Source organism: Bombus pyrosoma, linkage group LG3, assembly GCF_014825855.1.
Source record: "Bombus pyrosoma isolate SC7728 linkage group LG3, ASM1482585v1, whole genome shotgun sequence".
In the NCBI taxonomy this organism is placed as follows: domain Eukaryota; kingdom Metazoa; phylum Arthropoda; class Insecta; order Hymenoptera; family Apidae; genus Bombus; species Bombus pyrosoma.
In genome coordinates this window covers 10,112,029-10,140,000 of record NC_057772.1, presented here as the reverse complement: position 1 = coordinate 10,140,000, position 27,972 = coordinate 10,112,029, and the positions used below count along the sequence as shown (strand labels likewise).

Here is a 27,972-nt window from a genome sequence, read left to right as displayed (position 1 = left end):
GGTGTTTTCTACGTTTAACCTTAATGTTTCTTTTATACTGTAATTTTCCAAGAACTATCTATCTTGACTGTTGCATAAAGAGGCGATCAGAAGGTACAAAATGTACTTGTATGAATATATACTTTCGTACATGTATGTGTAAAATTAGACAAAATTAAAAAATTCAACGAATGTAACGAAATTTGAAGATGGCCCAATTTCTCAGCAAATATTCGATACTCAAAATTGTTCAATACCAAAGCAAAGAAAATCGAAAAGACTAGTAACAAACTCAAAGTAATTAAAAGTAATTATCTACGTAATTCAGATTAACGAGTGTTTTCAGGGCGTTTGCTATCTTCGAAATTTCCTATCGTATCCTTCCGAACTCAGAAAAACGAGAGAAGATAAAAAATATGGTAGAAATAAAAAGTCGCTAGAAAGGAAACTTGATAACAAAAATCGCTTAATTCAACTAAGCCTACGAATATATGTAAATAATACGATTCCTAAATTTCACAAATCAACCATCGTTTCCTACCAAAGCCTCGACGAAGCCTCTGAAGCAAGACATATCGGAAACAATATGAGGTGGTTACAACGTGTATTTAATAATATAACGGGTGGATGAATTTGTAATAGTCAGATGTATTAAAATAAGTATAAGTACAAGTACAGAGGTTGTAATCGTCGCTCGGTCGATGCTATTATAACAATTCTAGTATCTTTACTACAATTAGTTTATTTACAATAAATAGATTAAACAGGTGTTGGTTAGACAGGAAACGATGGTTGTTTAACGCGAACTAATCACAATAACGTATTATAATTAAGACAACTAGATAGTTAATTTGCAACTCTCGTCACCACGGATCCAACGCTCTCTCTCACGCGGACCACACTCTTTCGACAACGCTAGTATCACGTAAAGTTAATGATAAAAAAGGAGTAGCTGACTTAACTTGACTGTGCTTTTATAATTTTGTAGGCTTTTATTCACGAAAATGATTAAGTATAATATTACAATGAAGTAGCGAAGTTACAATAGTTGTTCAAATCACGGCCAAAACTGTACACAAGACTCAAGACTAGTCTCGTGGTCGAATGTTCGCAGTTTTTATACGTTGCGTTTGTAGTTTATTGAGGGGCAAGGGGAGGGTCCTGATTGTCCTACGTAATGGGGAAAGTTTACTGTTGGGCCTTGTGCAAAAATCATGTCAAAACCTAACGGTTCGCTGTCAGGTAATACGGAATGGCGTGGATTTGGGTATAGCCGTTGTCACACTAGCAACACTATCTCCCTGACTTCTCGATTCGCACTCCCTGACTTCTCAACTGAAGCGGACTGTTAATTCCACTTTCTCCCTTAGCATCCCTTTGTCTTTTTGTCTTAGCCCCACCACGCACGTATTCCGCAACCGCTCGTGGCCAGAGTCACACAGGCCTTTTCCACGAAACTATTCGATTGAAGGACCAACGATACATTGTTGGGCCTGTCGGCACTTTGACTTTCTCACGACATTGTTTATAGTTCGCCCGATATCTCTTAGGCCTTTCGTCCACGATACTGCACAATCGAAGAAAGGATAATAATACTCTGTCTTAGGGAGCACGTTCATACATTTATTTATATCAACAGACGTTACCACAAAAAGTTAACCTTCTTATCTAACTCTGGCTGAAGATTACAAGAAACGGCAATAACAATCTGTTCAGAGTTCATTTGCCTCTGGATTGAGATTAGGTTTCTAACCAAAACAACGTTAGTATTCAAAAGCACAATAATATGAGTCTCTGCCAGATTTGAATTTTTCCTTTCAACTTGACTTTTCCTACGTTCGTGTGCCGCTACAAATAAAATGAGAAACTCGTTTCAAGTGACAAGTACTTGACCACCCTCAAAACATTCTTGAACCCTAAATCACAGCCATCCAAACTCAACAAAGAAACGCCGAACGTTCGTCAAAGCGATCAAACTAACTCGATAAACGTACACACAACACGATTTCCCGGTGTTCAAACCCTAAACGAAACGATTAAAGGGAGAGGCCTGACCCTCGTAGCTCTCAGTCGAACGCGCGTTAATCGACACCGCGATTACATATACCCATTGTCGTCGCTGCTCAGATATTCAGATACACCATGGTGTAGAGGGCCTAATCCGGACAACTGCAGTCCAATAACGATAAATAGCCGTTTCACGAGGGCGTGTGCACCAGCGGATAAGCATCTAAATACCCGGTGTCCCTGGTATCCTGGATCTCGCAGAGCAGGCTGACTATTAGCTTCCCCAACAGCCAGCCGTTGTGCACGCCGCGTGTAACGCGATATAAATACCTTATGATTGCCCTTAGGGGGATTTCGTAACCCTAGCCAACGATAAAGCCGTGGTATTTATAGGGGAACAGGGGGCCCAAGCAACCAGCGTAAATGCAACCGCGATTTACCAGGATCATCGTCGTCCGATTGAATGCAACAATCGGACACGGTCATTAGGTTTATACGGGGACATGTTAATAAATGTCGTGTCGAAGTAGACGGTTTGTCGGAAAACTCGCAACTTGTAGCTTGTTGAACATTTGCAAGGGAAGATTCCAGGATTTGGAAAATTTGGAAATATTTCTGCGTGCGTTTCTATTCTCGGTAGAATCCTCGGTCGATTTTCGACGATCCTTTCAAATATTTCCGTAAATTCTGGCACTTTAAATTGCTATTCGTGTACCTCTTTATGTTTTTCACGAATTTTAGAGGAATTCTATAGGAATTTGATAGCTTTATTAAGGTGTTTAGTAAGCTTCTCGGAATTCTTTGAAATATTTTCTTGGATGCAAATTTTGGCAAAGCTTCTAAAATCTCTAGAATATTTTTGTGAATTACGAGGGCAGTTGATCGCTGGTGGTTCGTTGCAATGGATTGATAGTATTCGAGAACTTTTGTGAATTTGTTTCTGTTAAGAATTGTGGACCTTAATCGCCGAAATAAAAGTAAAGGAATACTAACATTACACGTAGCATTTATATTAAAATAGTTTTAGATTTATTTAATAAACGATTTGCACGATCTTCGTCGATATACATTTGCACGCGTCTCAGCACTCTCTTTGTCTCACCATCTTCCATACCAAACTGCCAACGAAACAGTTGCATTCATCTGTTTTTCGAGACGCTGTGCACACACATACTTCCATACACTCATACTCACATACGTGTGTCACTACTGCGCGGCTAATTTAGTCTAACACACAAAATTATACGTATCTCAATAGTTTTGTACTTAATTACAGGTAAAGGTAATCTTACGCGTATGGACGGATACAATTGAAAATTCAAAGGTGGAATTTTTGGGAGTCCAACAGAGACGTTGATAGGTGCTAGTATCCTAGGAAATGGCAAGTTAAAATTTCAGGATTTTGACGATGGGTCGAAATAAAGCGCGCCGGTTTGTTACCCCGAGGAACCTGCGCCACGGCTTTTTACACAATTACAACCCCCTGACGACTTGCCCAACGGGTTTGTTTTTCGCCAACTTAATTACGTGGACGAAACAATCTTGCCGCGTGGCAGCATGAAAATTCAAGTTTTAGGAAGAGCAACGAGATTTTTTGTCTCCTACTTCTCTGCTCTGAAATTATTATACCGCGTAATAATGACAATGATGATTATATGTAATAGATAATTGCTGGTTTCATTTTATTTTATCAAATAATTATGTATATTTAAGAGTTTTCGAGAGAAGATGAGTTTAAGAGAATTGCTGAGTTTCAGATAAAATTCTGAAACACATTCTGAAATAATTAAAACACGAGGTATCTTGAAACGCTGCTAAAATTTCTCTTAAAACGATACGTTTGAAAGCCTGGAATTACGAAAGAAGTTTCTTTATCCTAATGTTTTACGTTGCAAATGTTATCCTTAAAAATTGACGAATCTTAACCCGATTATTTTGTCTCATTATATATAGAAATTTCTTTATACTATCTTAACATTAATTCCTGACTGTTAGTCTTAAGAATCAACGACTTAAAATTACTTATCTTGTCTTATTAAAAGTGCAAAATCTTTTATCCTATCATTGAGCTGTACCTGTTATTTTAAGAAATAAACAAATCGAAGTGAATTATTCTTCTCTGTTAAAGATAAACGCCAAGCAAGCATTGTCGCTCCTAAAAATAAATCTCCGAAAATTAATTAACATCTTGTCTCAAAAATAAGTCTCTTCGTTCTACCATTAAAATATAATGATCGCTTCTACAAAGAAACAATAATTATCACAAACAGAAGCACCAATTTCACCCTCCATCGTTCCTCAACATCCTCAAACAGAAAGTACCACGCATTCTAATCAAAACTTCATCTTTTTTCCAATCCTGTCCCAGACACCTCGCCATCCCGCGCTAACTAAAAAGCAACAGCAACAACGAGAACCATAAAAAATAATTAACATCGACACGCAGAAGCTTCGTACAAAGAGTCCGGCAGAACAAAAAGAAACGACACCTGAAACATAAATAGCCGCCGGGAAGGTAACGGAGGCCACTTTCAAGAAACTGTGTCGAAAAAGCAGTAGAAAGGCAGTTTGCTTGAAACGTGGCCGTACTTTGGTACTTTCCGTAAACGAGAGCGACGTCCATTGTCTTCTGGTCCGAACCGTGTCACGCTGTTACAGTCGTGCAATCGCAGATTTCATTTAATCGTCGTGCAAATTGCTCGACAATGCAAATTACACGGGTATGCGCGATTAAAAACAGCTCGTCACTCTAAAGGCGACCTGGAAACGCATCAGGTTGTACGTCGTAGTCTGTTGATTGAGAACATTGAGTGTCTCTCTGTCCTGCAAATTCGTGTGATCGACGATTGTTTACGACAGTGGCTACGGAACTTGCTTGTGAGCCGCTGCATTTCTTATCGCATTTATACTGGTGTACGTACGCTAGTTAATTAGCTCCAACTATGATAAATTTCGTATCGTTCTGCGGCGCTTTTCTGATCGTCAGTGTGATTAGAGAAATTCGGTATAATATGGGAACGAAGCGTAGAATTCAATGAAACAACGCTTTATTAGAAAATAAGGTTGTGAACAAGTACTTTTTGTACTCACCGTACGTGGAAAGGATGAAGATTTGTAAAATTGATTGTGTAAAAATGGGGAAAAAAGGCGAAGAATAGTAGATAGGAGAGTGAGAAAAATGATGCAGACAAAAATTATACACATTTGATGTAATGATGTTATACTCGACGCAACATCATAGTTAACACGTTGATTTTCATATATGTAAGACACGTACATACGTTGCCCTGAGAATCGAAATAGATCGAAACGTATCTACGCTATAGCACTTTTTCTCTCACGATATTATTTACATCATTCGTATCGTTGATAATTTGTTAGTGCATAAAACTTATTATAATCATTCTAAAAAAATTCTAAAAAAAAAGCCACCGTTGCAGTTGTCACACGCATCAAAAGGACCACCCGCTTCAAAATAGTAATCAAGTAATCATTCTGTTATAATTCTTTGAACCGTCACTCTGTTGGATTTATACAATAAAATTTTCATCATCTTATACGGAGTTCAATTCCTTCGCCTTATTCGTGAAACGTTCGAACTGCGACGCGAGATCACCGGCGATCTATCGGTTTAGTGATATCTCGTGTCCCCGACGTGACACAGTCAACGTGTTAACGCAACAACGTATTCGTATCAATAACGCTATGCTCGATGCAACGACGCAATGACGCGACAATACCATTGTACATTGAAGGTAAAAAAAGGGCGCCGGAGCGACATTATGTTCGATATAAGAAGAATACATCTCTCGAAAGCTATAAAAAGATTCTTAAAGTATTCAGAATTTTTCTCGTGAGAAAAGAAGGTAAAAAGTACATTTCTGTGAGCTGTGAAAGGAGAACCAATCGAAGAGAAACGCAGGTGTATTGCAACGTTCAACAATAACGCCATGTTCAACGCAATAGCAAAATCAATGCAATGACACAACAATACTATTGCGCGTTCAACGCAAAAAAGAAAAAGGAGAAGAAAAATGCAACAACGTTATATTCGACGTGAAAGGAATACATCTCTGGAAAACTATGAGAGGATTCTTAAAGTGTTCGGAATGTTCCATCCGTTTCGTGAAGGAAGAGAAATAAAAAATACATTTTTGTAAGTAATCGAAAGAGGATCAATCAAATAGAAGCGCGGGTATATCCCAGCGTTTAAAGTGGGCTTCTCGAATCGAGCCGTAAATTCACATCACTCTCCCTTTTCATAAAAGCACCCTCACGCACGTGCGCCCTCGATCACAACGCGTCGGCGATTCTTGCACTCTCGACACCATTCCCGTCCCGGTGCACCGTAAAAAGAGGAAAGGAGAAGCACAAAATACGACGATGATGAAAGAAATGGCGAGAAAAATTCGTAGTTGCTTCCCAGCGGAGAAAGTTGGAAACGAAGTTTCGTCGCGGTCGAATCGAAGAATATCCTAAACATATTTCAAGTATTCTATACGCCCCGTGCACCAAGGGAATGAAGAGCGTCGCGAGAAATTTCCAACTAAGTCTAAAAGTTGCATTAAGATATGTAATTGCAGGAAACTGGCGATAGGATGGCAAAATTTCCGGTTCGCTTCACTGGAGAAACATGTCCAAATTTTTCATTTAGAATTTTCAATCCACGTTGTATATCCGACAATTGGTAGAATTCACGTGGATATCGTTGAACTGACATTGTTCGATGAAAATAAAAAATTATCTACGTAAAGAAAAAGAGGCAATGCAACAACGTTATATTCGATGTAAAACGAATACATTTTTCCAAAGACTACAAAAAGATCTTTAAAGTATTCAGAATTCCCGTGAAACAAGAAGATGAAGAGTACATTTCTCTAAGCACTGGAAGGATCCATCTATCGACGATTAACGTCGTTCGAACAACTAACGCTTTGAATAATGAACAGTGAACACCTCCGATTCTATCATCGATTAAAACTCGTGTCTTAAATTCAAATTATCCAAGAACGTCGTTCGATTAATTACAAACAGTGCGCCACGCTTTCTGTCGTATTGTTCGTCAAAAACTGCACGTACCTCAAATTCGAATTATTCGAAAATTGTCCATCAACTGGTAATGTCGATCGAACAATTACAAACGGTAGCATACAAACGATGTACATCGAAGAACTATCTTCTTTCGCATAAGGGAAGATTCCACTTCCGGTGACCAACGATAGAACAACCTACTGAGTCTAAAGGGCGTTGATGGAATATTTGGCGCGTCTGTTTAAGAAATATTTCTCCTACGCGAAGAAATTTAACTGGCCACCCACGAGTAAGATGGAAAAGATTTCCCAGTAACCTTCTGTCCACGTGGACCTTCTGAATACGTAACGAGAACGAAATGATTATAAATTATGTGTAGCTCGTGCCACGGCGTATGAGGGCTGTTTCGACGTTGTTGGGATTTCTCTTTTAAAGAATGAAAAGGAAAGAAGGAAGAAAGAAGAAGAAAATATAGCGAACTCGAGCGGAATACAAAGATGCGGGTGTTCTAGCGGAAATGTGCGCTGGAAAAATTTGATGGATTTCTTCGCTACTTTCCCTTTGGACGATATTTCAGCAGTTATGGGATGTCGCGGCATTTACATGTCAAAGAAAGCCAGGATAGGAAAGATGCTCCGCATCTGAGCGTATTCTCTTAGCAAAGCTGAGCCAAGGGGCGTTCTGTACGTCGCGTTTCTCTTCTTTCCTACGAGAATGAACTTCTTTCCAAACGCCCGTGGCAACGTTCTTTTCAACCGATACTCTGTTTCTTACGTGAGATGATGAAATAAGAGCAAACGTCGGTTCGATGATCGCTCACTTCGTATCTATTGCCTCCCTACGTGAGCGATTTGCAACAATGTGTAATGAATAATTTCGCGTTATTATCTCTATATTTTAATTTTTCCATGTTACACTTATAGATTCTCTGGAAATGATATTCCTGGATGAAACGATAAGAAGGGCAAGATTAACGAATGAGAGAAATGATATTCCATATTGTACATTCTCCGTCCTATAGTTATAGATTCTGCTGAAACGATATTTCTCGAGTGAAACAAATAGAAATATATAGCTTTTATTATTATTATTCTTGCGGCTTTGTTACATGTCTGAATGATAAATCCTGAAATACCGTGTAAGATTCATTGTATATCCTTCTGCCATTAATGAATCTCATATATCATCTGCTACAGTCTAGATCGTTATGAAAAATGACCCGAGGAATAAATACATATGTCCAATATAACCTGTTAATAGAACGCGTGTGTGTATATACAGAGATTATATTTACACATATAAATAAGACTTTTACAAAGCTTAACGGATAATGAGTTTAACGAATGCTATTGACGATGTTCCTGGGTTCAAAACGAATCCACGGTCAACGGGGAAAACTCTTTGTACAATAGAATATATTTTGAAACACAAAGTGACGCTGCGACGCTCGGTTACTTTCTGACTGACTGACAAGACGATGTCAGTAAACTCTCCAAGGTGATCACAAGAATAAAAGACCAATACGATCACATTTGTCAATTGCATATTGATCGGGGATATCAACAAAATTGCAGGCGCCGTTACTAGGCAGACTCGCTAGAGCGGACATTGCTCCTGGCCGGAGCTTGTTTGTTAATACAGCGTGTCCCTCAATACCGGTACTTCTTCTGTTAGGTAAAAACGTTCATCCCGTGACCGTGGCTACGTTAGGCAACCGGATGTGTCCCCTCGGGTTCTTCCCAAAATTCCAAAAGAAAGGCCCCATGTCCCTACATCTCCGACATATATATATATTCCATTGTTAAGATCTAAGATATAAAAGTTTATTATATCGTTTATTTTACAATTTGTCCAGTGGGACATTAGGTAAAATGTTATAACATATGATTGAATAGCATGTGGATGGTTACCCCCAGCGGGGTGCTATCTTCGCGTTTTTTAGTTGATATCCTTTATGAGATCAGCTGGGTGTTTCCTTTTTAGTCTTCTTTCTATTCTTGCGTTGATCGTTTCCGTAGCCAGCCTGTTTGGGTGTGTTGTTATTCTTTCTCTGTACCTTTCCGCGTATCTGGTAATCTCCTCCTTGACCGTTGGTATTCCGAAGTCCTTCCGTATATCCTCGTTTCTAACGTACCATGGGGCGTTTACTATTGTTCTCAGAATTTTTGATTGTAATGTCTCTATTTTGTTTATATGGCTCTTAAGATATAAAAGTAGCAGAATATGAAAGTAGAAGGAAAATTTTCCTTTACTTTATCTCTTGCGTAACTTTAAACATAATTAATGGAAGCAGCAAGTTCGAAACTAGTTTTACATGTAATCCGTCATGAAACGATTACAGGACTTTTCTGAACCGAGAAACTGCTGTATTTATTACGCTATTTATTATGGTTACCATTCTGTCGTTTATGTCGTTTCCGTTACTGTATGCTTCGAGGAATACAGGATGAGATAGGGAAACATTGTAACGAGATGAAAGATTAAAGTTTCAGTCCGTGGATTAAAGTTGAATATATGAATGGAAGAGAAAACATTAATTGTGAATTTATTTACGAGAACCTTCTTTGTTATACGCCGATCAAGATAACGTTCCTCGTCCAATTTAAATCAGCTCCTACCAGTGATATAATATGGAAATGTTACTTTCTATTTGCATAGAAGTTCGTTGCATCGATGTGATATGAATTGCCAACATGTTTTACATCAGTATAACGATTATGAAATATCATGAATAATAGATTAAAGCAGGGTGCAACTATTTCTTCGATCCTCGCCGTTTTTATCAGGGAAGATTGATAACGAATTATTACTAACTCGTACAGGATATCGTCGGATAAGATGCAGGCGAATTTTTATTTTTACATTATTGTACTGTAATAACATCATCGTAATTTTATTTGCAATGACCTTGTACAATAATTTAAAACGTAGACATTTTTTATCATTCGATATGTAAATCAATTCGGCGTATTCTGGAACAAGAAAAATTCCAATTTCATTCACGAATATGATATAAACTTAATCGGTAAAATAATTCTTATTATCCATCAAAATTAACTGCAATTACAGGCGATGCTTCTACAAGATCACAATTTAAAATACAGTCATTTAGAATGAAGTCATAAAGGTTTGAAATATTCGACATGGAAAATAATAAAGTTTAACAGGTAATTGTGAATCTTCTAATTTTAATTTCCTAAATTTATCGATTTTCTGATTTTCGTCCTCCTAATTGATATTTTCGAATTACTCATGAATTTCCATGGTTTTGTTTTCTATTAATTAATCGATCGAAGATCAAAGAATACCCGAGCTTGTGAACTTTCCCTCGTAAAATATCGAGGAGGAGCGAAGGGAGAACAGAGGGGAAAAAAGGAAAGGTGGAAAAAGGGCGCGAGTGAAGTTTCAGGAATGTTTTTAAAATGATAATACAAGGGTGTGCCATCGTATCGGGGATTACCACGAACGAGGTCCGACACAAAAGGCATTTTTATGTAAATCCTTCAGCCGGTGGACAATAATTCTACGTATTATACGACAGGACCCTGGGATAAATCTGAAATCTCTCGTGAGATACGGTGCACGACGGAAGAATGTAGAATTTCGACGGCAAGAAGCTCAGAAACGGTTAACTAAGAATGGAAGCACTCGAATTCTTGAAACGAACGCGTGGAACGTGCTGCGCAAGTCCTTTGATAATTTATAATATTTTCGTGTTATCTCCAAGTTTGGAGACTCGATCTTCTGTCGCGTAGAGAAGTACAATTTTTAATTTGCAAGTCGACACCTTGGTTTCCTTTTATCTTTGAGAAAGGAAATTTTTGAGAACGAGTTTCGAGATAAGTACTCCTTCCAATAAAATTATAGACGAGAATTAAGTGTATTAAACAATGGCTAAAACAATAGCAAAGACTCGCTTGATATATCAACATAAAACTAAATATAAGGAGAAGATATGCTGAGAGAGATCGATCGTTCGATGAAAACAAAGGTTCAGTGTGTTTAAATGAAATTTAATATAACTTAGAAAAGGAGATTAAAATATTTTTATTTAAATAAGTTTATTTCGGGAACAAAGGCTAAAAAATGCGGCCTTGCCTGGGTATAGAAATAATTTTGAATTAATTTCTAACTTACTTAATCTGGAAAAATTGAAGGTAAGTTTGATGTGATTTATTGAATAGCTGAATAAGTAACGTCTTTTCGTCGTCAGAAATAAACACTCTGTTCCTGTTCAAAGTTATCTTCGCCTTTGACCTCAGTGAACTATAGTCGTCCAGAAGCAGTCCATAGAGGTGTATCGTATGTACTATGTTAACCTATGTGGATACATCAAACACTAGCCCAATAGCATCTGAACTTTGAAGATAAACGACCTTCAGCCTGATACACTGTATATTATTTCTGTACTAATTCAGATAAAAAAAAATTCATGCGAATTTTTCTTTTTTACATTATTGTACTGTAATAATATCATCGTAATTTTATTTGCAACGACCTTGTACAATAATTTACATTTTATATTATTCGATATGTAAATCAATTCAGCATATTCTGGAACGCGTATTCTTTAACGAAGTAACGTCTTCGATTCAACAAAATAATAAGCTTTTCCTACGAAAAAGACGAATGTCTCGAAATTATAATAAATTCAAACTCTAACAAACTACCTGTAACAAAAATTCACGCTAGAAATCAAGTATACTTCCTAAGTAACATACTCGATTTCAACATCCTCCTACAAGAAAGATGAATACCTAAAAGTTTAAAGCTACAATCTCTAATTTCTCTTGGCGAAATATATTCTGGCGTAAAAATATTAAGCCAAGATAGTTTTAAAAATAAAAGAAAAATACCCTTTTCCCCCGCGTATATCATAAATTCTACCTTTAACAACACCTTTAAAACCCGCACCTTGACGAAGCTAAATGACCAGCAACCACGCAGCTCCAAACTCATCAACGAACCGAAGCCATTACACAAATCACACGCGATCGTCGGTAGATCGTAAAACGAACCAAGGAACAGCGATCAACCGGCCGAAAGAAATCGCTAGAAACGGATAAACTTCCTCTGGTAAAACGAAGAGGGAACGCGGAAACGTGGAATTGAGGATCGACGTGGATCCAACGGCGGAACCGTTCGATAGACGCGACGGTGGCTGTTTGCCATGGAATCAGGCGCAGGACGAGCGTGGAGAGGTATTTGCCCTGATGAAAGGGCCTTTCAGGCCGAGACAAAAGCGCCGCCGGCTTTCCGGCGCGATCGATCCGCGCCTATGAAGGGACAGATGGAAGCCGCGAGCGGACTAATTCGAGGAGCTGTCCTCGAATCAGCGCGTCGCGGCGCGCTGAAAAACCAATCGCCACCGATTCGTTTGCAACGAGTCGAGCGAAACGGAAGGGATGGTTCTCCTTTCGTCGAATAGAAAACTATTTTTCTTGGTAATTGAGACGTTTCACTATGTTTGAGAACGTTTGTCTCGCTGGGGAAATTTACAGCTTTGCCCATTCTTTATTATGGAATTTGTGGTTTGTTTGAGAATTTGGATAGAAAACTATTCTTCTTGGTAATTGAGACGTTTCACTATGTTTGAGAACGTTTGTCTCGCTGGGGAAATTTACAGCTTTGCCCATTCTTTATTACGGAATTTGTGGTTTGTTTGAGAATCTAGATAGAAAACTATTCTTCTTGGTAATTGAGACGTTTCACTATGTTTAAGAACGTTTGTCTCGCTGGGGAAATTTATAGCTTTGGCCATTCTTTATCATTTAATTTGTAGTTTGTTTGAGAATCCAGATAGAAAACTACCTTTCTTGTTAATTGAGACGTTTCACTATGTTTGAGAACGTTTGTCGCTGAAAAGATTTTAATTGTCAACATACTTTGTTAGTCAGTTTCTGGTTTCATTATCGGCATTCAACAAGAAAGCTATTTCTCTTAATAACTGAGACGTTGCACTATGTTCGACATAGCCTATCTCATCGGGAGAAGATCATAACTTTGATCGTTCTTTTTTACCATAATTTTTAGCTTCTTCATACATCTACACTCCTCATTCGCGAAAATATTTGAACACTTATCCTATAGAGTTTTATACTTTCTGATTCGATGCACTTTTATCACAACGTATACGTTATACAAAATATAAGATTTTGAAATTTCATTACCACTATAATGTCGTTGCCACGTTACTATCACGATTATATTGTATATAATTGATTATATTGGAACTCAGACAAATAATTCGTGCAATTTAATCCAAATGTAACTAGGAAGTATCTAATCAAGATAGAAATTTACTTATTAGCTTCTACCAAGATAACCTTTCCTTTCTGTTATATTATTTCAAATCCAGTTTTCCAATTTTCATATCTCATACATAATTCAACGCATTCGTTCACTTTAACATTCATCGAACTAACCTTCCACGGTCAATTCAGTCCACCTATCGATCTATTAAAATCATCAAACTCGATCCACGCGAGAAATATTCCATCTTTGTAATCTTAAATCTAACAATCCTACCAACTCCAACATATCCTAAAGGAATAATTTCATTGAATTTATAAATTTATTTAACGAAATATCCCTGAACCTATAAATCGAATTCGAAACTCGTACCGAGGGTACTATCAACCTGGCGATAAAAAAACTAAAAATTAATTTTGTGTTACGTAAAGGATATTGTCATGGCTCTGCAATTTCTGTTGCAGTGATATGTAACAGCGTGAACCGCAATTTCTGCATCGCGTCAAAGGGATCTAATTCACGCGGTAAATTTTTCTCCGTGCGATCGCGAGGCGGTCGTTTTGCCGCTAATTACGCGTACGGAGATACGCGTAGCCGCAGCTGGATGGCTCGCGTAGATCAAAGCTTGCCCTAACAATGACGAGCGAGCTCGACCTCTGTCTCGTTGCCCTTTAACCGGCCTTTCGACCTCGTCCTGTTGGTCACGTGAGAGAGGAAGGGAGAAGACAGGTTGTACCTCGTTATCGGTCCCGTGTGACCCGGTGATACAACCTGTCGGTCGCATTGCCGCACAAAAATTCCACTGTACGATGAAAATTAATATTCCCTCGTTTCGTAGAACGTTTACGACTCTATGGAGTACAGGGAGTGTTAGTCACAGTTGAGAAATCTTTTTATTTGTTGTTTATCTTATCCTATGCATACGTAATGACTCGTGAAAATATTCCAGTACTCGTAGAAACTTTTTATGGATATATTATGTGTATTATATGAAGAAATTCTAAATTTTATTACAACGAGACACGGCTGTCGTGATGGTATTACTCGAATCTCAGAATGTTTACAGAAGTAACAAGGTATTCTATTTACATACATTTATCTACTAATAATAGTTCCCTAATTCATTAAGGCAACACTCTTCTCATCCCTCTCTATTTCTTCCTCGTGTACAATTTCCTCCTTTCAACCGTCTCTCCTTGTTCATACTCAATTTCCTAAAGATTTCCTCATTAGAACTTTTGTAACTGTACACGGTACTTTTCAGTCATACACGTCACACATAGTACGTACGTACACAGTATACCTTTCGCAGCTGAATAATTATACTCTACCACTATCGTACTAATAATTAACTAGTAATAGTTCCCTAGTTCATTAACGTAATGTTTCCTTCACTTTCGTCACAACTTCCTGTACATATACAATTACCTCAACCCTTCCAACCCTTTCCCTTATTCTCACCCGATTTCCTAAAGATACTACGAAACGACTACCTGAAAATGATGAAGTTGTACACGGTATACCTTAAAATTTGCAATCACACACGATACGATATGTATGTGCACGTGTTGCATAGACCGAAATAATAATTACAATACCACTAGCATTATCACCACCATTGCCACTATCTACGAATTTATCTGCCAACAATACTTTCCTAATACATCAACGTTGTGCCTCTTCCATTCCCCCTCCAACTTCTTCCACCCTTCGAATTTCCTCGATCCTGTCAACCTTTCCTCCTTCCTAACGTTCTAAAAATATATGTGGACACACGATCTCTTCTAACGATGTAGAATTAATTTCCCGATAGCCTCGCCTACTCTCTACCATAAGGGTCAATTATTTCGTCCGTTGGTAACAGTTCTGCACGAGGTCAGTGTACACGTAACCCATTTGCACGCGTGTGTTCCGTATAGTTGTGCGTGTACGTATATAGAACGACGTGAAAGGGCCTTGTGTATCTGGCTGTATGGATGTCCAGTGGGCAAATACACGCTAGGTCGAGCACGAAGGCAGCAGAAACTGTCGTGTCATTACTCTGTCGCGAGTCTCTCCGTGCACAGGCTCGTGAACGAGAATCGCGAACGAGGATCGTGAACGGCATTCGCTTCGTTATCGAAAGGGCGTGGTATCGTGATCGATTTTAACGGTATCCGGTCAATGACAGAGCGATACGTGTGTTTTCGATAACGAAGTTTCAACGTGTGGCTTGTTATTAGACCCCGTTTCCCATAAAATCTGTTTGATTTACCTGTCGATATTTGTTTGCTCCCTTTACTCTAACAACGCGACAATTGTTTGACGAATTAATAATGCCAGCCGGTCAACTCGTATCAACGAATATTCTTCGCTCCGATAATTATAACGCGGGCTGATAGATAGCGTGACGAGTGAATTTTTTCAGGAATATCGCTGGTATCCAAAGAATATTGCACCAAGGATATTGTAGTTTCCGGAGGAATCGAGTTTTTGATCGTTTTGTTGCTTGCTACGAGACAAGCTTCGAGATATGGTAAAGTTACTGACTTCTTTTTAACGCGTTCATATGTATGATATGAATCCAAAAATTGATGCTTTTAGGTCGTTTATCGTATTGATTCGAATGTAAGAGACGCGAGTCGAAAAGCACGAAACTGTGACAAAATATTTTATAATAATTCGCATCGAATACGTACGTAAAAATTTAAGTTTAAAAAGTATTTGCTAATACATAGCACGGTAGATGATGGAAATCGAATTCGAAGTGAACGGATTAATATTCTGCTTTAGATATGATGCTGAAGCAATAAACGTGGTAAGGGTAATGCGAATGTGCGTGTAACGTATGTAGACAAAATTATAGTACGATAGATCAATTACGTAGATATTATAATTCTATGAAACTTCGACTTTATAAACAAATTTCTTTCGGGACAGCGAAAATTTCATCGAATTCTTTGACAACATACGATCAAAAATAAAAGGTGACGATTATACGATTAATACGATTAAATGAAAGTTTTGCAATTTCAGCAGGGAATCCGGAAATATCAGAATTTGCAAGTTTGAATTTAAATCTGTATTCGTGAATATATAAATTTGAATGTAAATTGAAATTTGAATTTTAAGAGTCGTACGTTCGAACGTAGATTTGAATTCGTATTCGAATAATTAGAGAAAATGTTTTTCGGACACATGTACAATGAGTAACAAGTTTTACCTAAGTTGCTTATACTTTGTACAAGCTTACCCGTAGTCGTTATGTTTGAAGCGTTGTTAAAATACTACTAATTCTTCGTTATTACAAAAGCAAATGAATAATCATGCCTCGTGTAGAACATGCAACGGTGCAAGTAGTCAAAGACGGAACCGCCGCGTCGTGTCTGACCATCGCGGTCTTCTACTACTGTAGTTCTTCCTGCGTTTCAACGTTAAACACGTCAAACGTTACGCAGCCATTTCCCGTGAGATTTAATGTAAACTCGAATGCAGCGGCTATTAAAAAATAAATTATTAAAGGTCTGAACTGCTTTTTTAACAAAATAAATAAAATATTAACGTACCTCCTCTTAAACACGAAGATCGGCTATAATTTTAAAATGCGAAAGATATCGTTTATTATTAATTTTGTTAAACGATTAACGTTGAAATGCATCGTATTAACTAACTAAATAAATAGAATACAAATAATGTAAACACCACCAAATACGAAAATAATTTCTCTCCTACGTAGTATATTATTTTATCGGAAATAATTTTTTTCGGCACACCGGTGTAATTACTTAATTACACAATTAACGTTGAAATACAAAATATACCAACATCACGTGACGTTCAATCGGTAAAATCAGCGACGGTTTAACACTATGAAGATTTAATTGATAAATCACCGTTTGGTAATAACTTAAAAGCATCCAGCCACGTCACGAACGTTGTACCAGCATCGCTAACGAATTAACATTAAACAGGCGACTAATTTTAGGCGACCCATTAAATATATTTGTTGCCGATGATTTAGTTACGAAAGGAATTTCGAAATCGAACCCGCAGTTTACAACTCGCTTATCCCGGGTTAATAGCGTTGATCATCGAATGGAGAAATACGATCCGATTTTCAGTTCCAGCAACGAATATTTCGATAATTGATAGTTATGTATGTTTCACGAAATAAATGTTATTATAGAAGAAATATGAGATTGCAGGGCACTCACGTTAGAGCTGTTTGATCATTCAGGCCTGACCTCCAGGTTGACCTCTGATCTGCTACACCCACGCTGAAAAAAGAATGAAAATGTTCCTGAAGATACGTTCATTTCTTTAAATTCGCTGATAGAATTTGTACAAATTTGAAGAACTCGAATCGAAAGATAAGTTTTTCAAATACCGCTGCAAAAATTATATGCAGCAAGTTCTTTAAGAATATAGAATTTTTTTTAGCGAATGATAAAATTCTATAGTGTAAGGTTCTTGCAAATTCTTATCGCCCTTTTCGAGGAAAATTTATAGAAACGAAAAGTTTGAAAATACCAGCTTGAAATATAATTTGAAAAAATATTTATAACAATTTATATGGATTTCAGTGTGTAATAAATTCTTTAAGAATACACAAATTTTTAGTAAACTTCCTTATGAATATGAAATTTTTTCATGAAGATTATCAAATTTCTTATCACATTTTCGAAATCTACCACGAAATCGGAGAATACAAGGAAACGTAATATTTTAAATTAATAGAACTGTACTAGTGAAACTATAAAATCATTGAAAAAAAGAAGTCTATATCTATCAATTCAGTGATATTATTAACTGATGAATTATCGTAAAAGACTGCATGTAACGAAAGCTTGAAAGATGAAATTTCTCATTTTTTCCCGTTCCTGTCTCATGATTTTCACGTCGTTTCGTTCGAAATCGCGAAAGGTGCTCGATCCGTGTCGGACATAATTAATTCTGTGGCGCATTCCATTAAACGCGACAGGTCTGGAATTATTATTCTAATTAATATACGACGGCCGATACGCGTGTATTAGCGGCCGACTGTTGCTCTATTAAATGCGACGCCATGGCCGGACAAAATTTAAATTTCAAATCGGTTTCGGTTGCGCGACGACGCGGCGGCCAGGGATTCAGCGCCCCTTTTCACCTATGCCACTGATCGATACAATCGTTCGACCCTCTTTTGCATTCGCCAATTTTCGTTTATTAAAAATGGCAAACCGCTCGGTGAAAACGCCAACCTCTACGAGATAGTGTTTCGCGAAACGATTCAGTTGTTTGGACTTCGATTTCAGTTACAAAACTACGAACTGGAAATTGTCGTCCAGGAAACTATCTTCTTAAATTTAAGACGGTAGAAAGCGATATGGTGAAACCTGAAGGTTGAATGAAAAACAGCGAACGAGATCATCAAATTAGACACAGATTTCCTAACCGATGAAACATTCTATCCGCAGCACATTGAAATTATAAAACAATTACTTATATAATTCTCATAATAATTTAATTGATCATTTTCAGGCCAGTAGAAGCACCGTAGAAGTATACAGGTATAATGATCAAACTGAAGGAAGATCGTTTAAAAAATAAAAATATGAATTTAGAATGAATCGTAAATCGAAGCGACTATAACATCAATTTATCGAATCTGAAAATCATAGAACTGATTTGTAATGAAAATACATGATCATGAGTATATTATACTCTATCTCTGTGATACCATAATTTCATGTTGCAGTATCATTTTTCTCCGTATTAATAGATTATACGACAAAGGAAAAAATTTCAATGGAATTTTCAGATCGAACGCAAGTTGAAACGGACATGACAATCGAGAAACTGACTGAAACTTTTCCTCTCGGAGAACCTCTTCGTTCAGCATTCGAATTTCCACGGCATCCGTTTAACAGGAAGTTGCCGGTCCCGCTGGCTCCACCGGCGCTATCCCCGTAACGTAAAACGAAATCGTAAGCCGCTTAAAGACTTAACGGACCCGACGAAAATTCTACTGGTTCGCCGCAACTCGCACGAAATCCTCCTCCGCCCTGTTTCATGCTGCTCCACTCGCGTTTTTTCCCGCGATACGAGTCCAGAACAAACAAAATGCAGCGGCGCCTGTTACCGTGAGATAGGTGAGAGAAATTTTTGTTGCGTGACGGGGTATAAATAGATCGTTCAACAATAATTGAAAATTGTAATGAAGCGGTCCAGAATGAATGAGGTTACTATTTTTATCGTTTTCTCTTTTATTTATCTTTTTTTTGGATCTTTAAATCTTCAACCTTTCGAATTTATGAGGTTTTAAATTCGAAAAGTTTGAACTTCTTGAACAAATCTTTCATATTTTCGATTAACTTCCATATTTTTAAGCCTTTGATCTTTCGAATTTTTGAACAGTCGAATATTTAAATCTTCAATTTCTATTTGACATTTTCAAGTCTTCGAATCTGCAAATTTAACTCTTTTATATTTCCAAATTGCCGAGTTTTTGCATTTTTACATTTTTTAATGTTTCGAGCAATTTGAATTTATAGATCATTCGAGCTTCAAATTCTTTGGAACGAGAGAAATTTTGAAGAAAGAATTCGATAGAATGCTTCGAAAGTGTTATCCAAGTTTTATTGAAAGGAATCTGAGAAACCTTAGTAATCCTAATGCTACATATGAACGATAATATCCTGAAAGGAAGACCCTACGGCTATAGAGCTGAATAAGTACCATAAATAAGAGGAACAGCAACCACCAACCGACTTCACCAACGTTTACTTACTCATAGAAGTACCTGTTGCGACGTACATTCTATTCCTCCAAATTTAACTATCTACTTGAAGAAAAATCTTCTTAAAATCAAATTTTGTACCATTGACATTAACTTAAACAAAAAGTATAGGAATTGAAAAATAAAGAAATGCCTCGTTAAACATTACACGAATTCCACTAAACGAAGCCAATACCTGTTTACAGGAAACACAACAAATTAATTAAAACTCGTGTTGAATTACTTAAATAAAACATGAAAAGGGAAAAATTGCAATTAACAGGGTGTCACATTTTTCAGTGTGGGAAACCATAATGAGAATCAGAGGACGGAGATGTACAAATTGTTAAGTTGAAATATTTGAAATATCGCAAGTTGCAAGATTCAAATTTTAAATCTCTCGATCTATCAAAAATTTCTTACGATAAATTTGAAGAAAATGACTGGAACGATAGTTATAATTTCTTTGACATCGTTAGATAACAACACATATCATGTAAGACTTATCGTTACAAATTGTTACGTCGGCCGGCTCTCTATCTAAAGCAGACCACACACCGCGGGCAAGATGGCAGCCAGATGTCTTCAGATGCTTACTGCGTACCCTCAATAGTCTCAAGTACCATCCACAAATCTCAGGAATTTTCTAGTTAAGGTCCTTCAGACCGAACAAATATTCTTTCACTGAATAGTTTTCTAAAGTTTATTGTCCACCACGGGTTGACACGCGAAAGTTGCTTTTTCTCACGTATGAGGCCTCCCACTTTATCTGGAGGGTGGTTAGCATCCTTTCTCACCCACCACCATAGCAAATAACCAATTAACAACGAAGTCTATTCCCCTCACTCTCCTAGCCAAAATTGTCATCAAGAAATCCGATGGTCCCGTGCGCTAGACACACCCATCCTTAGCTTTCCTTCGCCACAGCATCGTCACCGAACTTCACTGATTTTCCATCTTTCAAACAGTCAACATCTTTTCACCGAGTTTCCACCCTTAGATCAGTCGCTTACTTAACTTATACATACGCACCAGCGTAACTATCTTCTTTACAAAGCTGTTGGAATAAACTGTGATTTATAACTTGTTACATCAGTGTCATATTTAATTTAACAACCTCTGTTATCCTAATCGAAATAGGGGATCGATCATTTCGTGGCGTCGATTATCTACTCGTAACGGGAATTTACGGCTCCCGTTGACGTGCTTCCTCGCGATCGCGTCTCTCCGCGAGTGGTCGAAACACAAATGAAGTGCCTCGTTCTAAAAAAATTATGACTGACCTATATTTTCTCAAACTTCAGTGTATTGTAAGTATATCTATAAAATTTCTGTGTTCGTCGTTGAAAGAAAAATTCATCTGGAAAAGTTTCAAATTTATGGCTCCTTCGAGCGATACTTCGAACATATCGAAAACTGAAATATCGTGGATCTCGGTACAACATTTTAGAAATTACGAAAGAAACAAATCGACCAGTCGAAGAGTTATCGTTGGCGGTCATGTTTCGTGACCGATCGAGAATGCAGGGTAAAGCACAGGTGAAAACCGACGTGGGATGGAACGAGTATTTTATGGAAAACGAGAACTCGATAGAACGCGACGCGCTGCGTCGGTTTCCAGGGTGCAAATAACGCGCTGAAACTGGAGACTCTCGAACGTCACGGTACGTTTCCAGCACTGGCTTTATTATGCGGGAACACGGCCATTCTGTGGACGTTTGATGCGCTCGCGAGTAAAAAGAATTCTCATTCTTCTCTGCGGAATCTAATATCGAAACGGTGTCAGGTGTTAAGACGTTCTTTCGTGCTTAAGAGAATGTATATCTGCGATATAAAGAAACGGAATTATCCACTCTGTGAAAAGTTCCAATTCGATTTCCTAACGTTCCGAGTATTTAAGGAATTGAGCGATTGAAACGTAGAAATGTTTCCGATTGAATATTTATATTTTTGCAGAATGAAGTGTTTGAGTTCGGAATTTGTTCATACGAGTGGAATTTTAAAGGAAGTAAGTGGAACAACCTCCTTGACGTTGTTGTATATCGAATAATTTATAATTATTGATATTTTTTAATCTTGAGAAACAATATGTAAAGAGATAACTTTGGTTGTAAGTGGAATGGGACGCTACGACGGTGTAACAACCTTAAGTAGAATGTTGCCTTATAGTCAGACAAACTTACATCCTTACAGTTTCTCGACTAAAGACTCCGAACTAGATATTTCGTCGTTAAATGAGTAAAACACATAACACTAGTAGTAGGGTTACGTATTTATGGTATGGAAATATCTCTTATTAAACGAAATATACAGAAATACACATGACAGTGTAAACTACTTCAAATAGAATATTATTTGAGAGTGAAACAAACGTAAATCCCTATGTTTCTCAATTAAATAAGCCGTTTACACAGCATGAACACAGATTGGCGTTCTAACTGAAATCTAACTAAAATTATGTTATCTGTAACGAGCAACACGACATAGTTGCTGTTCGATGTGAAACACAATAGAAACATTATAATCCCTTTGGCTGTCACGAAAGAGGTGTACAAACGCAATATTCTACAAGGTATAACATTGTAATTAATAATCGTTGCCTATCAATCATTTTACATTAATCGAAGAACGAAATTTTATTAACCATGAATAACATCCTCAAACGACGGAGAAGAAAATCTTCACGTAACACTCGAGAAAATAATTGAACATCTTCATTAAAAAAAAGAAAAAAAACCTTTGTTCGTTAACAGTTTCCAAACTACTTGAATACGATTGTTATCCATTAATTCGTAGGTTAACCAAACTGAATAAAACTCAGTGATTGTATATAAAATTTAAATAGTACGAAATCTGCAGTGCTGTACGTGAGAAAAAAGAGGAGAAACAGTAAAAAGAAATTACAGTTCTAAGTACTGTTGGACGAAAGCAGTCGTCGCTTAACGACACTAGCGTCGAGTTCACCAGAAGAAAAATCCAACGCCTGGACACCGAGGGCAACGTAATAACCACAAATTGTCGAGTACAATCGCACGGCGAGCGCTTTTCCTTTGCAAATTTCCATTGTAGCGAAATAGAAAAAGTAAAATCGTTATCTAACCGACGAGGCCGCGGGGACTCGTCCGTAAAGGGGGGATGCTATGAAACAACGCTGGAGAGGGTCTCGCAGCTTTCGTCTGGTAAACGCGAGGAAAAAGAAATACCTAATTAAGTAGTGCGTTTGAAACGCGGCAATTTGCGTGAAGAGGCGAACGAACAGCGAACGACCAGGGAGAACCGTCTCTGAATGTATCCCGACTCTCGAAACTCGATAAGAGAACCTCTGTTGTTTCTTCTTTCGAATGCAGATCCCCTGGAATCTTCTCTATCCCTCCCGGTTTGTTTTACATTATTTATCTTCCTTCTATTTCTTCTTGTTGTATAGTTACGATCGATGTTACGGGGTGAATGACGTATTGCGAGGAATTAATCGACGTGTTATATGTTCCATGTATTTTTTAATCGAAGTGTATACAGCAAAAAATGCGAGAAGTTTATTTTTCCTGAATGTTTGATTTTGATATCGTTTTTAACGAACAACTTGTTAGATTAAAAGTCCAAATCTTTCAAAAATAGGTGATAAATCTGTGGAACTTTTAGATAATCAGGGGAATATTTCATGCTATAGCACTTGGTATTTTTGAAACGTTCGATAGGGTGGCAAAAAGAGCATGTCTGATTCTACAGGCGAATTAGAAAGAAAATTATAGAAAAATTATAGAAAATTGTACAGAAAAATTATATTGTAAATGATTTGAGTAAAAGTGAAACAAGAGGCAAAGCGCAAGGAAGAATGAACTATGATAATGGTTAAAACTAACCATATGATAAAAATGATTTTAGTAATTTTGACAGGTTTGTGGCTCTAACATCGAGAAGAATACCAAATAAAGAGAACGAAAACTCGCGTTAATTAACACCGAACAACTACCTGTCTGTCTAGACGTAAACAATTAAGTAGAACAACTATCGAACAAAAGCGCAATGACAAAAGCAATATCATACGAATGTAATAAATTCCCTGCTACGGAACGTCTCAACGTAAACTACAAGAAGAGTAAACTGTAAGGAAACCGCGTTTCAGCAACTTCTCCCTTCGATAAGACCGTTCCGTCCGCGTAGCAAACACATCAACGAAATATGAGACAAATTTCAGCGGAAGTTGCGAGGTATTTCGGGACGAAAGGGATCTCGGCAGAAGTCGCTGGAATCCCAACAAAATATTCCCAGGCAACGTGTATCCGTGCCCGTGTTTCAATTCGAACTATCCGACGCAGCTTCGTCCCGGAACTTTTTCTCCTGACTTCGTACTATTCTCCTACGTTTCTGCATCTTCCTCTCTTTCTCTTTCTCTTTCTCGCTGTCTCTTCATCGTGCGATGGCGAGTCAGAAGTTTGAAATTCAAATACGAGAAAGTTTCGCCAAGAATAACGTTGTCCCGCTTGTATCGTGGACCGAAGTTCCAACGGTGAAAATTCTTGGTATTCTTTCGTGACATGGCCTGCCTCTTTTCGCTGGGACGTCGACTGAATTTTCCGGCAATAATCACGAGAATCGAGACGAGAGAGGCTTTTGTCGTTTCTCCGCGTATATTGAGTTTCAGAGACGGCGGAGTTTAGGTGCGCCGTGTGCGATACGTTCGCTGGAATCTTTGATATGAGAGAATCTAGAGGGAAAGAGGCCGGCTGTTTTGTTGTAACAAGTGTATTTGGAGATGAGAATCGAGCGTTAGGATTATTTGATGCGACGGTGATGTAAATTGCACGTTACCGGTGTAGACCTTTGTCCGTGAAATGTGAAAGTTTATTCATTTAAAAAGTATATATGCTACTGCCAGATACTACCTAGATATCTCTTACTGTATTATAAAAATAAATTAACGTTTCAGCTTGTCTTGTGTATTGTGTTAGTACATTATGAAACAAAATAATTCTTCCCTGATATAGTTTCTTTCAAAGAACGACGGGTAGTATCGTTTTTAATTACGTAAAACATGCTATTACAATTATGTAAATAGAATATACAGTCATTAAAATTAAGAATACTAATAACAATTTGTCCATCCTGTCTCTTTTATACGTATAAGGTAACCGATTATTATTACGTGGTTAATTTATATTTAAATTTCTTTTTTTCCCTTTCCTTTGGTAATGTGTTCATCGATAAAACGGAGAAACGAGGGAAGAACGTTATTACAGTTATTACACAGACCTATAAACGTTTAGAACCTTTTGCTTCTCGAAACGCTTTAGCTTAAAAGAGTTTCATTGTGGCAATATATCGAAGTCCTTCCTGATCATAAAAATGTTCAGGGCGCGAAAGCTTAAACCACGGACGTCTTAAACTCATCCCTATCAACTTCGCCAAAAGCTCGATATCTCCGCTATAAATCTCCAGCCTGAAACTCCTACACATTCCACTGCTGTTTCCTCAACTTTCGGACGAGTATCGTCTCGGACAGCAATTCTACGCCTGGCTTCCGTGCAATTTGTTTTCCAATGATCCGCAACTCGTAATTCCGTACGGGAAACGGGGTAGCAAACAGCGTCCGTTAATGCACACGGCGCAAACCAAGGCACGTGGTGGAGAACACATTTTTCAGATTCCACGTTTATTGCCGCAGCTTTATGATACCTTTATGATACGTGCGCGCACACGTCTGGCCACCGTTACACGCTCTTGCTCTTACCTCGTTCGATTCTTTTTGCACGCGCAAGGCGTGTGCAATTCGCGTTCCAGCCGCGCCGCAAATTCCATTCGTTGTTGTCCGCCCATAAATTACGTGCCTTTTTCCCACGATACGATCCAGTTCGCCACCTTCCAGATACGTTGAACGAAAAATAGACGTCGAACGCTATGACTGGTTCCACTTTGTGGATCGAAGCGATTACATGAGTCCCATAAAAAAAGTATGCGTCTGCTGGATGTTCAATGTTTATAGCGCGATATTTAATGTCTTCTTAGTTTATAGTCAAAAAGATATTCTCGGAAGCTGCTCAGAATTTAGGCAAATATTTTATACTTTATATTTTATATGTGAAAAATGAAACAATTCGCGTGAAACAAAATGCCGAATCCAGTTTGATATTACGAAGGACTATAAAGATAACACTGGAGCGCTATTGATGACTATAATACGAAGCTTGTACCGAAGAAATCGAATGTGAAGGACATATGAAAAAGATAGATAACGTAAATGGAAAATAAGATTTTCATTTGTTCAAACGAAAGTTCAGCCAGTGCTCTAGCTAAATAAACATTCGTCGTGAATTATTCGGTGGATCTAGTTATCTAATCGCAACTGTTCCTTGTTATATGCATGAAAAATTACAAGTAAAGAGGAAAATCAGTGAACTGTTCATCTCTTGACAAGTTTATATGAATAAAGTTCTATCGTAATTCGTAAGTCGCGTATCATTCCAAAGTTATTAACATCATCTAATACGATAGTTATTGTAGTATCGTGGACGAAGGGCTTGGGAGGTGGCGTGCGGATCGTAAACAGGCGGTTACTGAGGTGTGAATTATAAACAAGCGGTTGCTGAGCATGGGCGTAGTGGGTCTAAGACAAGAGATATGAGGCTAAGACAAAAGACAAGAGGTTGTTAGGGGACGATAAACGAATTAAAAGCAGTATGAGTTGAGAAATCAGAGAGTGCGGATTGCGTTGTCGAGATAGTGTTGTTAGCGTTGTTAAGAGAGAGTTTAATTTGCGTTGACGAGAATTGTTAATTAATTATCTAGTTGTTTTAATTATTATACGTTTGTTGTAATTAGTTCATGTTTAATAACCATTGTTTTCTGTTCAATTAACATCTGTTTAATCCATTTATCATTAATAAACTAATCATAATTATTTACGATACTACATTATCCTTAGTCGTATCAGAGATCCAATCTATCAGCAAACGACCATAACCGCGGTCAGAACTGTTCATTAAATTTACACTGTCAGTGTGACGACTCTATGAGACATCAAATGTTCACACTTGTTCGATAATATTTGTTTAAGATGGCTGTTAAGTTAGAGCAGCATCGCGCGATGCTCCAGATGTTCAAAATATTTGGATAATTTTCGGATAAACTTGGTACACGCACGTAACATTTCAAAATGTAATATTCAAGTAAAAACGAGAGTATAAAAGTTCCATTCTTCCGTGACTTTATTTCGATACGCTCGAACGCCATCCTATGAAATATTGCAGCCTTTTGGTCGCTTATAGATGCCTTGGAAAATGCGCGGGTGAACGTGCAACTTCTCTGCAACGCTCGTTCTGATAGCGAATATTTATCGTTGTCGTTATTATTGGAATTTTGTGGCGGTGTTAGTACGGTATAACGAGAAGATGATAAGATTGCTCGTATTTAATAATTCCGAGAAATAACAATAAAACGAGCTAGCTTATTAGAATTCAATTCTTCGCATTGCAATTATGATAGCGTGAAAACGATGAGTATTATGCGAATATTACATGTTCGTAGAGACGCGCAAACCTAACTTAAATGAATAGACTAACGTAGTTTACCGATAAATTGTACAGTTTTAGAGTATGAACAAATTCACGTGTTCGACGTCGCAATAAAATGGAATGAGGAAGGATTAAAAGTTCAATTAATTGACAAATGTCAATTTAATTTTGCAAGTACAGGGTGTTTCACGCAACTACACCAAGCCGTAACTCTGAGACGATGAGACATACTTTTACGTAAGGAATGATAAAACACATCGATAGCTGTGTAAAAAAATATATGGTTCATGACATATATAATTTTATATTCAATTTCAATATATGATTTTGAAATATCTCCATTTCCAGAGTGGATACATACGTCGTGTAATGTATCATTCGGAGCCAGGTAACCTTTTTCTATATTCTACCGTGTCAGAATTACAACTTGGCCTAGTTACAAAAATACACCCTGTAGAT

The 27,972-nt window shown here is 37.6% G+C and overlaps 1 protein-coding gene across 5 annotated transcripts in view; it reads right to left on the bottom strand.

Moving 5' to 3' along the window:
* Positions 1 to 27,972, bottom strand: part of LOC122566114 (Down syndrome cell adhesion molecule-like protein Dscam2) — a 314,600-nt gene that overhangs the window by 208,206 nt on the left and 78,422 nt on the right. For all 5 annotated transcript variants that reach the window (XM_043722870.1, XM_043722867.1, XM_043722868.1 and 2 more), the window contains exon 2: positions 17,463 to 17,525. The gene's annotated coding sequence lies outside the window, so the exon portion shown is untranslated. The remainder of the gene's footprint in view (positions 1 to 17,462; positions 17,526 to 27,972) is intronic.